Source organism: Emydura macquarii, unplaced genomic scaffold (assembly GCF_026122565.2).
Source record: "Emydura macquarii macquarii isolate MOO-44397 ecotype Brisbane River unplaced genomic scaffold, CSIRO-AGI_Emac_v2 contig_1790, whole genome shotgun sequence".
Taxonomy (NCBI): Eukaryota; Metazoa; Chordata; order Testudines; family Chelidae; genus Emydura; species Emydura macquarii.
The window spans coordinates 19293311-19306846 of NW_027131927.1; the positions used below are offsets into that span (position 1 = coordinate 19293311).

Genomic DNA, 13536 nt, shown 5'->3' on the forward strand with positions numbered 1-13536 from the left:
TTCCATCTCCCAGGCTCTATCTGACACCTCTTATTAGGAAACTTGTCCCTGAATTGTTAGGAATAAATATTGACAGTGATGGCTGCCTAATAGGATTTAGCTTGCAGTTCACTGGGTATAAGCATTTGGCACTTCTGGCTCTTGGTGTGTTGGCTTGAATGAGAAACTATGTTTGGGACAGACCCAACCAAGATTTAATCCAGGGGGGATTTCTTAATAGAATGTTCTCTGGACCTGGGGAAGGGTGGGCCAGGAACACACACTGTTACCCTTTGTCTGTTGGTATGGAATGCAAAATTCTGATTTCTGTACATTTAGCCACTGAATTCCGTTCTGTGTATAGTGTGGATTCAAATCCCAGAGAATCCTGAGCAAGGGGCCAGTTAAAGACAGTGTTTAGAGACAAATGGTCACTTGATAGAACCTTTTTTGCGAGAGTGCTGATTTTTCGTACCTCTGATCGTGGAGCAACTACTTTGATGAGAGTTTTCTTCTCTCAAGTAAAGCTTGTAAAGTATATCAGCCTATTTAAATTGTGGGCTGGTGGTTCAGCTTGACAGCCCTCAGCACAGGAGCGGCATAGGCTGTAGCACCACACACTTCCCCTACGATGCCTTGCCAATGTGCATCAGTGCTGCCCTTAAGGAAAAGGTTGATAAAGTTTAATGCTAAGTGATGTTGGGTGGGATTTTCAAAGGTGCCTAAAGTGTCTTAGGAACAAAGTCCTATTGGGACCCAATAGAACTTGTATTCCTAAATCACTGAAGTGCTTTTCAAAATCCCAGCCAATGACCTAACTGTAGATCTTTTAATCCAACCTACAGTATAAAATCCTATAGTAGGGATCTCTTGTCCTATTAAATTCCATAGGTTTAGAGAGTAATTTCTGTGGAAACCTATATAAATTTGGTAGGACTTAACCTGAAGGGTGACCTCTGAGGATCATCTCTAGATGAGGAAGTAGCTCAATCTTCAGATCCATTCAATCCTTGGATGCTCCAAAGTGCTCCATTCAGCAAGACAGCCACAGCTGCGCAGTGAGGAGGGGCTCAGAAGCAGTGAGACACAGGAGAAAGTAAGGCAAGTTGTGTTATTCCACTTCAGTACTGACCTAGGCTTGCCACAGCGTTGTGAGCAGTGAGATTGTGTTAGTGCCCCCCGGAGACACCTATTTCTTTTAAAGCCGCACACCAATGACCCTCCAGGTGGTATCTTTTGAATAAGACTTCCTGTTTTATGTGTTTATGTAAAGCTACATTTTAGTCTCCTTTGGGAATATAGCTAAAGACTATTTCCTTGTTTAAAAAATACGGTAGTATTTGTTAATAAATGTTCCCTGTCTCCAGTATTATTCCATATATTACAGATCTTATTCTGCACACATTGAAGCAGTGGCAAAATTCTTGTTGAATATGGCAGGATCAAGATTGGGCCCACAGGAGTGTCTCTGATTTAGCTACCGAAACACTGCACTGCTTAAGGTTTTTTCTACATCATGGAATAATTTTCAGACTGTTACCAAAGGTTTACACTGGGCTATAATGTAATTTTTCCCAGCCACCTCCCACAGCAATTTGCTCTATTGATGTATGCGAGCAACCTCCACAGCATGAATGTTGGTCTTTGTCCCCCTCTAGTGGCTGGTCCATGCAAGGTTGGTGAGCCTGCTACAGCAGAGACTGATGGGACTGAGCCCTGTTAGCTCACCAGTGGAGGTTCATGCTTTTAGCCTGGGCCAGAAGATCCTGAGTTCAGCCCAAGCAGAGATGGGTTCCACAAGCAAAGCCAATCAGCTTGCCAGCCAAACCCAAAAGGAAAGAAACACAACCCTGGTGGAAAGCTTTACCATTCATATTACTGGAGGTTTTGCAGGCAGTGAACAGCAAAGGGATCTCACGTTTAGAAATGATACCAGCAATGACACTGACTTGCCAGTACAGGAAGTCATAGAGAAGGGGGAACTTCCAGAGGGTCTGTCCCTTCTGGTCCCTGAGAGTTGGACCTTGGAAGCTGTGAAAAACTGGTGTATGGGGCTTCCATGTAAGTTTTGCATCTGTCACAGCTCAGTGCTAATCACAAGACTCGAGCCCATTTATCTTTTCCACACTTAACAATACTGCCCACACGAAGCCCCTTTGAAATTAGAATAATTGCTTTCTTGTCTCTTACAGTACTCCTTCTCCCTTGCCTCCCTGCTGCTTCCCCTTTAAAATTAGCTCCTTTGTGTCAGTTCCCATAGTTTACCCCACACGAGCAGCAGCAGGAATGTGAGATGGGGTCGTAGGCTCCTACAAAGCCAGAGCTGGTCTGTGGAAGCCATTCACCCACAGCTGGATTCACAGGGTGGTGTCAGCTTCTAGTTCCTTCCTTCTCTTTGTGTGGGTTTTTTTTACCTGCCTGGGAACTGAGAGGAAGTGTAATGCAGCTTCTGTGGTCTCTTTCGGAGTGCTGTTTGTGTGGTAGGGGGTTGTGAGGAGTCAAGACACACTGGGCTAGGTCAGAGATACCAACAGCCTCTCTCCTGGAATCAGAAATGTCAGATGACTTCAGATTTTCTCCCTCCCTAAACTGTTCTCAAATATCTAATCTGAATGGAAGGACAGATAAGTGCTAAAAATAGAGTGAGAAACCGAGACTGAATGAGTCATGGGAGCCTATTGGAAGCTAAACAGTCAGCTCCACGGCTGACGTCAGACACTGGTGACGGAAGCTGAGATCAAGAACCCAAGTGAGCTTCAATAAGAAATACTCACAGGCCTGATCCTCAGCTGGCGTCAATCAATGTAACTCCACTGACTTCAGTGAAGCTATGCTGATTTACACCAGCGGAGGATCGATAGGCACAAACCCTGCAGTAACTCTAAGTAGCAGGGGTTTGGGCCATGACTGCAGGAAACCTGTCGGATTCTGTCTTAAAAAAGAAAAATCAAGCAGACCAAAGGCTCTTCAGTAATCAGCAGCTCGGCAAGGCAAATGTCCTGCCTGGGCTCAATCATTCAAGATGCTGAACACCGCCAACTCCCATGGGAGTGAAAGGGCGAACCTTGTATCAGTAGATCCACTGTTTTCTCCTTCATGCTGTTGCCTCTCTCCTGTTTGATCTGGCATATCAAGAAGCAAAGGAGAAAAGTAAATGATTACAGGGATTATACATTCTCAACCGTCCCTTAAGGATACTGGGTGGTTTGTACACAGCAAAATGGGCACTCATTCTGCATTAGATCATCCCCCTTCCTCTCAGTAATAACCCTATTGTTGGAGTAGAACTCTTCATCTAGAACAGTGTTTCTAGATGGTTGTAACCCCTAGGGAGTCATGAAGGGCAACTGAAGGATGGGGGTGGAGGGGATCACAAGGCATTGAAAATTGTATTGCCATCTAAGTAAAGAAAATCTCACTTCCCCAGTCCCCGCACATCCTACCCTTGAAAGTCAAGTATTCTCTGTCAACCTCTTGAAATGAAACAGACACGCACACAAATACATTATTGTTTGTATTGCGGTAGCACCTAGGAGCCACAATCATGGAGCAGGATCCTGTTGTTCATACAAGCTCAGAACAAAAGACAGCCCCCACCAACTTGAAATAGTTGGGAAACACTCACCTGGAGGGCTCCCCAGACCTCTGACTTACAGTGGATTCCCCGCTGCATCCCTTTCTCCAGCTTCATGCAAACTCCCACTCTTACTAGTAGCTGCCAGGGGCGCAGGATCCGATTGTTAAAAAGAACAGATGAGTGCAAACTGCTGGCTGGTTAGGCACAGCACACTTCCAGGTGTGACCATGGTCACAACCCTCCAGATCCTCAGCTGGTGTAAATTGACTTTAACAGAGCAATGAGGGTTTACGTTAGCTCAGCATCTGACGCTGAATTCTTCATGGACATGAAGGAGATGTGTACACTGCAGCTGGGAGTGTGCCTGCCAGCCCAGGCTGACAAACATGTGCTAGTTCTGCTCGAGCTAGCATGCTGAAAACAGCAGTGTGGATGTTGCTAGTTGACCGAGCATGTACCTAAGCGGCGGGGTGTGCTTGTGTTTGGGTGCCTAGCCTGTGCCACTATCGGTGCTGCAATATCCACAGCAGTGATGTATCGAGGGTCTCTGGCGCCCGGGGGCCAAGCCTATATTTGCGCCCTCCCCCCCAGGCCTCAACCTTCCCCCCCCCGTGCAGGGCAGGAGGGGGCCCGGCACCACCCCCCAGCTGCCCGGGGGAGGGCTGGTTTGTACTTGCGGGGGGGGGGGGGGTGAGGCCTGGAGGGGCACAAATGCAGGCTTGGCTCCGCTGCCCCCCACCCTGCACTTACCCGCCACGCGGCCCCTGCCTCTCCCGCTGCAGCCCCGCAGCCTGGCATCGGCTTGGACGGGGCAGCCACACACCCCCAGACTGGGGAGGGGGGCTGGGCTGGCCCTTCACGTCACGCTGGACGGGGAGGCGATGACTCCTCCTGTGTCCCCTGCCTCCTGTGCGTTGTGAAGGGCTGGCCTGGCGCCCCCCTCAGGCCGGCGCCCAGGGGCCTACCTTCCCCCGCCCCCTCTCGGTACGCCACTTCCACAGTGCTGTTTTAGCGCTCGAGCTTGAGCAGAGCTAGCGCTTGTCTGTCTACCCAGGATGGGAGGCACCTTTCCAACTGCAGCCTAGACGTACCCTAACGGTCCCCTGGCACTTTTCATGGCCCCGATTGTCACACCTGTCTGTGAGTATTTAATTTCACTGACTTCAACTGGCCTGTTCACGTGAGGAACATTAAATGTGTGTAACTGTTTGCAGGATCAGGGCCAATAGCAATATGGGTTTGCTTGGATGTTTATGGTCAAAATTCTCCTCTTAGTTAGTTGTTGCCCTCCCTCCATGAGTGCTGCATTTCATTGGCGAGATACACATAGATGTTAAACGCTTTGGGATCCTTCAGATCGAAAAGTGGTGCATGAACATAACATATGAATACCCATTAATAATAACTATGGAGAAACTCACTTCTTTTAAAAGACAACAGGAGAGGCTAGCTGGCTACGTGGCTGCATTTCCTGACTAGGCAGGCCACCTGCAAGGGAATTTATACATGCGCTAAATCTGGAACCATTCTTCTGCCCTCATGCAGCTGCAGAAGTTGGTGGGAGCTGCAGATGCTCATTATCTGTGGGCTTGTGTACTCAGAGACTTAATGTGTGGGAAGGCGGGGTGTAACTGTACAGCTCACTTGCCTGCTGCATGCTAAGTCACCAGGCAGTGCCCACTACCGTGCACTAAAAATCCCTTAGCGCACTTTGACGTACTGCTGATTGAACGCTCCACGCGCTCTGTAGAACTTTTAGTGCACGGCAGCAGGGTCCACACAACAATGGAGTGTGCAGCAGGCTAGCGCGCTGTACGTTCACACACTAAGGGCATGCCCTATGCTGCCCCACTGCTGGCCTCTGGGGGTGTGAATAGAAAAGCGCACTGGAGTGACGTGCTATAACTCCCCTGTGTAGACACTGTGGGCATGAACTCAAAAGTTCCTAGTTCGCATTCCTCTTCAAACAGGACTACAGTGATGTGAACTAGCAGCCTCTTCATTCATGCCCATAGTGTCTACCCAGGGGAGTTCCAGAACTTTGGTGTGCACTGAATTCCAGGGCATTATAGACAAAGCCTGAGTTTTGGCGTAGACAAGCCCTCTGCAAGTCATCCACCTTCCCTGCTGATCACACCTCCAAACCCTTGACAAAAGCTGTTTTCCCACCACACATACACCGCTCCCCCCCACAATCAACACAGTGCAGATGGGCCATAGATCTTTGAACGTTGCACAAATGATGCCATTGAGAACAAGATGCCACTGTCACATTACATAATGTTACTGTAACTAGAATTTAAGCATTTGGGAAAACACTTGAGGGAAAAATGCAGAGACAGCTGGATTAGATAGCAGAGTTGGGTTATAGCTGCAAAATTCAAACTCAGATCCTAATTCCAAACCCCCACCAAACTTTGGGCATGTTTAGATCTGAAGTTTTAGTCAGTCTACTGTAAACATGTAGCCAGATTTTCGGGTGCTCGGCATCCACAACTGGGGCCAGATTTTCAAAAGAGGCGAGTACCGAGAACTCTGGTTATGACACTTATGGCCAAATTCTCAAAAAAGCTCAGCACCCCAACTTCTGAGCACTTTTGAAAATCTGGTTGTGGGTGCTGTGCCCATAAGGGCAAAATCTTGCCCATAAGGGCAACTGTAAATTTCAGATCTGGAATCTGAACCCTACACCCAAAGTTCAGGTGTGTTTGGATTGGGTGTTTTGGATCAAATTAATCTCTAATGAATCTGCTAATGAAGCATGTTTGGTTGGCTGGAAAATGCCAGTGTTCTAAGAGTTAAGTATAAAAAAATAATATGGAAGGATATTAATTGTTTACAGAATCTTTGCCTGAATACAATTTAGAATGTCTTCAGCTTCTAGACCCAGTTCTTGTAAACTTTTCTTATAGAGACAATTTTATTATTATAATTCACCCTAAAATGGGGACAACTTGTTTCACATAAGCACCCAACCTGTTTTCCTTATGTTGCTTCCTCCCTTGGCATGTGCTGGGAAATTTTCTGTTCATTTGAACTTTACTCCCATTAAAGTATTATGTATGAGGAAACAAACGGTTTAATTGGAACGAAATGAGTTTTGCATAGGCTGACTCTCATTGTGATTGTGTGCCAGAGTGTGCACGAAAAATTTTATTAGTTTCACCTGTTTACAGTAATCACTGTACCAAATGGCTATATGAGTTAATTATTGTTCTGTTATGAGGTAGTTCATCTGTACATCAACGTGGCAGACTTCTCAGTTTTCAACACTCCTACACTTGGGGGGAAGTTTGGATCCAGATTCATGCTATATGACTGGCTCCTACTTCTATAAAAGAAAAAAACAAATTCCCCAGTCTGAATACCTCTGAAATTTGGAAGAGTTCAGATCCCATTCCAAACTTTGTGGTTTCTACAATGGAGAGCTGGACTTATGGCACTACTGTCCATGGTGGACCTTAAAGGGTTTCGAGGTTCAGATTTGGTTTGAATTGGCATCCAAATTTTTTCAGGCATCTGCCTGTCTGTCCATATTTATCATCAATTGTATGTCTAGAGTGTCTGTTGCCAGGGTAACTCATTTGAAATTTATCTGAACATACTTTGGCCTCCCCAATCGGGAAATTGTGTGGGAAATTTGTCAAGAGCAAGTTCGTGAAATCTCATATAAGATTTACAGCGCTTCCTGGTCTGGGATAGAGTGGACATTGACTTTCCTGGTTTTTCTGGGTCTGTTTAAAACTGTTCTAAGTGAAACCCTTTTCCCAACAGATCAAGTTCTCCACTAGTGCAGACTGGGCTAAAATGTTTAGCTCTCAAGGCGAGTTTTAGAAAGAGGGTGCACTGCACTTAAAATTCTGCAGCTTCCATTGTGATGCTGTTTGAAAACCCAAGACAGCTGTGACTTTATTGATCTCATGTACTTCATTCACACCATGCAATATGGGTGAGCTCCTCAGCTGATGTAAACTGGCATGGCTCCATTGAAGTCAACAGAACTATACTGATGGGGTGCTAAAGGTTATGGGGTCATTCTCCGTACAAAATGTATCCCAAATCACTTTATAGAGTTGCACACAAGCTTAACTTTAAATACGTGAGCAGTCCCATTGATGTCCGGGGGTCTGCTCATGTGCTGACTGCTAAGAATCTGTGTCAGCATTTGCAGGATTGGGTAGGTGGTTAATATGTGGCAGGAACTGGATGGTTCCGTGGAATTTTCCTTTGGGTCAACACTTCACTGGATTCCACTTTACCAGCAGCTGATGGCCTCCATGAAAGATTCAGATATTTTAGAATTTTGAATGCTCATAAATTCAAATGTTAGAAACACAGAAATGGTCATTGAGAAATGATGTTTTTAGATTAACATTTACGTTATTGTAACTGTAAGCTCTTTGGGGCAGGGACCAGCTGTTTGTTGTATGTATGTGAGCACAACAGGGCCCTGATGCTGGATTGGAGCCTCTAAGGTTTACTGCAATAGAAAATGTAAACTGTAATCAAATAGTTTGGTGGGGTCCCAGTCCAGTGACAGGAATCATAAAAGCCAGCACTTAACAAAGATGCCAGGTGTTGACTGGGCATGAAAACTTTGAACCATATTTCAGGTGGCTAGAACGGGACACAACACCACTCAGATTTAGCCCATTTGCCCCTCTGTAGATTGAGACAAAGGGGCAGATGGGCAGATTTGACAGGAGCTGCGATTTGGTGCACGGGGTGGCAGTGCCACTCAAATTTGGCCTGACTGCCTCTTCGTAGACAGAGACTAAGGGGTATCTGGGCCAAACATGAATGGCACTGTGACCAGGTTGCACCAGGTTGCGATGCCACTTGGTTTGGGAGCCCTCTCAAACAGGGTCCCAGGGCAAACTGCCTCTTTTGTCCCCAGGGGCGACTTCGGGGATCAAAGTGGCATCATCCTGCAAACACTGGGATTGTTGGGAAGTCAGCTGTAAGCTGTCTCCTCAGCCCTACAGGTGATTCCTTCCAATCAATGTTAAGTCACATTGGCAGGCCGGGTGGGCACCTTTGTGCTTCCCTGGCATGTTTTGTGGATAAATAAGGGACTTCAGTATCCAGGACTGTGAGCCTGACGGCTTTCATGAGCACTAAATTCACACACACAGAAAGAAAAACTAATAATGCAAGACCGTGTCAGGCCTACATTTCAGAAAGTAGCAATTTAGGATATTTTTAAAGGGTGAAAATCTCTAGGTTCAAGGTCTGGATGCATTTAAATGCTGTGGAATGCGTATTATCTAGCCTAAAGAGCAGAATGAAGTCTGGATATTGTGGACACAAATGCTGTTGGCACAAGCTAAAAATGTGCATGTGAGCGCCTTTCTAAGTACCCGATAATCCTCCAGGGCAAAGTGAAGATTAGGTCTCTCCCACAAACAAAGAATGAGTTCATTTTCTCAAAGATCCCACCGCCAAAGCCAAATTTAGCGAGGAACTCATTTTCCCCAAATTAATGGAAACCCCCCCATTCAGTTCTCTGCTTGCAAACAGTTATGGAGGTGACACATCTTATTTCTGTGTGAGATTGTGGGATTGGGATCAGATCACGTGAAACAGATCCAATCTAACACTAACATACAAAAATGCTAGAAACCTTTGGGATTAAATAATATTGCATGATCAAAATCCAGTCTCTTCTCTCCACAGCCTTCCCCCTGGAGAGCAGAAGATCAGTGTGCATTCTCTGCCTTTGCTCTGACGGGTGACAGCGGTGGTTCTTATTCACAGAAGTCTAGTTTCTGGTTGTTTTAAAAAAAAAAAATCACCTTGCTGGGAGAGCTGAGATATTTCATTCATTTCAGCTGGCTTGTCCTTCTCTATTGTTTCTTCTTGCATTGCAATGCCATGTGCACTGCATTACTAGCAAGGAGCCATTAGGATAAATGCAACAGATTCTTCAATCTGAGATTTTATTACATAGGAATTCCCATATCAAGATAGCCCAGTGACCTCTAATCTTTTAGTCTGCCTCTAATGGTGGCCTACACGTTGAGAGAGGCATAATCTCTGTCCCTACCACCCATAATTCACCTAATTATGCTCTACAGTTCCCTAGAAATTTCGATTCCTGATTCTAGCCAGTGATCATGTTATGCTCCACCTAGATTATGGATCATTCACCCTCCTAATTCTGTCCTAGCAAATGGAACTGGAGGTGATATTGTGATTTATACAAATCTCTATTTTAAAAAAAGATTCCTGTTTTTGAGGGGGATGGATCTTAAGAGGAATATTTTCTTCAGCTCCTCCCATCTTCCCAGAGTCCCCTACCTCCAGCTGGCCACAGCATGCTTTGCTCAGCGGTTTTCTAAATTTAAATATCACCATCAGAACAACACACAAGTGTATCGTTGCGATTTCTAGTTTGGCCACTGGGGTACCTGCAGAGTGACATGAGCGATTCAGCCCCAGGAGATGATGTGCAGGGATCTCGGGCACTGTTAGCACAGTGCTCACAGATCCTGTCAGCACAGAGAATTGAATCCATGGCCGCGTCACCGTTATCAGCTACAACTCACACACGCACCATCCTGGATAGGACTCAGGTTCCTGTGCTCTCCAACCACAGGACGCGGCCACTTCAGTGAAAGAAGATTCTCTGTTGCCTCTGCCAAGAGTATGGATTATGTGCTATTTTTGGACTAGCCACAGCAGGAACGAAATGACAGATATTCGAGCAATACTGTCTTTTCACCCAGTGGAGCGCAGTGATAGCTACAATTCGGTATGCACGCCAGGGAGCAAGCAGAGATCGGTCTCTGCGATTAATAGTGTGTGTCCAACATGGCAATGTGCAGTTCAAAACACAGGACTATAGGGTTAGCCCTTTATTTAAATATCGTCAACCCTGAAGACAGTCAGGAATAATATAGATGAGGAAGAAATCAATTCAGCTTTCCAGGAGATATAGGATTCTCATCTAGGGGACATTTTCATTCACAGGGGGAAATAAATGTTTCACCAGCTGAACTGTCCTTCTGAGTGCTTGCCTTAAACCTGCAATATGAGGATATCAGAATTCATGCCAAAGGACTGTCTTTATCTCACTGTGCTGAGCTCAGGGCTGATGCGGCTGGGATTTCAGGGCAATGTGTGACATTATGTAACAGGAATGCCAGCACCAGAGGACATGATAAAGATAGAAAGGGAGCCTTAACCCCTTCACTTCCTTCCTCTTGTGAGTATCTCAGGTGTGAGTGTCACTTTCATGTTTGTGGTCAGATCATTGAATGTTTCAGTGTTTGGGGTTTTTCAGTTAGAATATATGAAAAAAGGAGGTCAGACTAGATGATCATATTGGTCCCTTCTGACCTTTGAGTCTATGAGAAAGCAATGGAGGGAGAGCACAGAAGGCCAACAGAAAGTGTTCAGAGAGAAATAAATGTGTGCCCAAGAGCTATGTATAATGTCTGGCAATAAAATACACAGAGACACAAAAAGTACATTAAGGAAAGTGATAGAGAGAGACACACAAAAGGACTGGAGAGAATGCAGGATGGAATGCAGAGATTGTAAATAATGATAAAGAAAGCAAAAAAGATGGGAATGAAGGGCAAAGTGCACAAGAGGTCAAGATAAATAATAAGAAATGTTTCAAGTATGTAGGTAACAAGAGGTCAGTGCAGGACACACACATGCCGTTAGGAGAAGGTCAGAGTAATTTATGGACAGAAGAGGTGGATGTTACTAAAACATTCAATGAATTCTCTAGAAAAGAAGATCTGATGGTGGAGGTAAAGGGAGGATGAAAGATATCAAATGCTAGAAACAGACTCTGTGTTCTCGGGGAGTTGATTACGGGCTACTATGAGTTTGAGACCACACAAGATCCATCTCAGAAATCTGAAGGAGGTGATAAAAGATGGGGAAACCTTTAAGCAGATATATTGTTTAGTAATGAGGCAATGAGTGATGGACTGTAGAGATAGTGCAATACTTACAAAGAGAAATCTGCCTTAACAGAGGTGGTCTGCTAATAAAGTTGGATCCTTGGTCCTCAATGGACCAAGATCTTTAGTTAGGATGGCACAGCTCCATTGACTTTACTGGAGCTATACTGATTTACACCACCTGAAGATCTGGCCCAGTGCCTGTGGCTACTTAGTGGCAGTCTCTTAACACTGAAGATTGCCTAATAAAATTGATTTCTTATACAGATTTTAGCATATTTTATGAAGGCTCTAAAGAATAACCCAAAACGGTAGACTTGTCAGCTTTAACTTTAAAAAAGCAAAAGAACTTTGAAAATACTGTATCTCAAGGAAGAGTATGCAGTTACAGATCCTGACATCGTTAGTTGTGATAATTGCTTATCCCACAAATAGCTCACTGGGTGATATTCTGGACCCATTGAAGTCAGTGGCAAAACTCCCGTTGACTTCAATGGGGTCAGGATTTTACCGAGTAAGACAATTTGTGGAGTGAGGATGTTAGGATCCCTTTATCATTCAAAAACCCTATAGCTATTTGAAAAAAGAAAAAGAAATGGATGAGGTAAATCAGTGCTCCAAAGAGCTTACAACAAAGAATAGTTACTCAAAATGGCTCCAAAACCTAGGTCTATATTCTATAGTAAAAGGAGAAAAAGAGGGATTTTCCCTCTTCAATACATTCCCATTAGCTCTCCTTGAAGTATACAATATTCTTGATGGATTAATATCACCTTCTATATACACACTTCAGTATTCTACAGAATTCTGTACTTCAGTATTCCACAGAAATGACCCAAACTACTTCAGTATCACTAATGCAAAGGGTAATGTTTTGGACTATTAGGACAAAATTAGGCTCCTAAACCCTTATTTTAGCTCCTAAATAAGTGACCCAATTTGATAAGTGCTGAGAACCCTGCAGCTTCCACTGAAGTCAGTTGGAGCTGGTAGGTGCTCCGAACTTTTGAAGATTGAGTTACTTACCTATGTGCTTAATAATGAATTTCGGAGACTAACTTCAGACTCCTAATTTTTAAAATCTTGGCTTTAATGTATAATATTGCAGTATTCTTTTGCTAATGGCTGAGCTATTGTTAAGTAAAGAGCAAAAAGGCCATAAACCTAAGCTAAGGAAAGGCTGGACAGAATGTCTTTGTACAACGAGTAGTTAACCCATGTGGCATTAAATACCAAAGGCACAATGGGAGCAGCCAGTATAAATAACATTTAACAGTTAGACAAGAACTTTGCAGAAAAGAAAATATTTTGGGTGCAGCTGCCAACTTCAAGTGGGGGGTGGAGGGATGTTACATAGACCACGCTAGCCTTTCGAACCAGCGTTATATATGGGTGACAGAAAAAGAACAACTGTGGGATTGTGCTTTTCTCAGATGATCACTGTGTTTTGCTTTGTTTTTTAAACTTTGTAACTGTGAGGCTGTTTTCTGGGTACTGCAATATAAGTGGAATGGGTCTGCTAGTCTGTCTTCCAGGGCGCTCCCAGGGAGGTAAGTGTTATTAGAGAGAGCTGTGTGGACCCTGCTCCCTTGTGGAGGTTTCATATTGTCCAGAAAAGGTTGCTGTAAAGAAGATGAGTAAGTGGACTTGTGGCACAAGGCACAAGGTATTTCTCTGACTTATTCCCTGCAGTGAGGTGGCTTCCCATTATAAAGTGGAAAATGGAAGAAAACCCAGCTATTATATTGGTAAAGAGTCTTCCTAGAGAGTGTGTGTTCTACTGAGTAATTGGCCAGGTTGCTGGATTCAGTCCAGTGTGGAGAGTTGTTTATCGGAGTGCTGTGCTGAGGGAAGTTTCCATCTTTCGGGGGACATGTCAAACCAAGACATCTTTTATAATAGTAGGTAGGTGTGTTAACCCTACTGTCCATTTAGCTAGAAATATTCTGCCTACCTAATTCCCTCTGCATTTTCACCTGGACAGGATATTCTTCATTTCCTGTCCTAAAAGGTCATGTGATATTACTGTACACTGCTAAACAGCTGCTGTGTTCCATCTCA

At 44.6% G+C, this 13536-nt stretch overlaps 1 protein-coding gene across 5 annotated transcripts in view; it reads left to right on the forward strand.

The window, feature by feature from the left end:
• Window positions 1–13536, forward strand: part of SHROOM3 (shroom family member 3) — a 268939-nt gene that overhangs the window by 208056 nt on the left and 47347 nt on the right. The gene's annotated exons all lie outside the window — the stretch shown is intronic.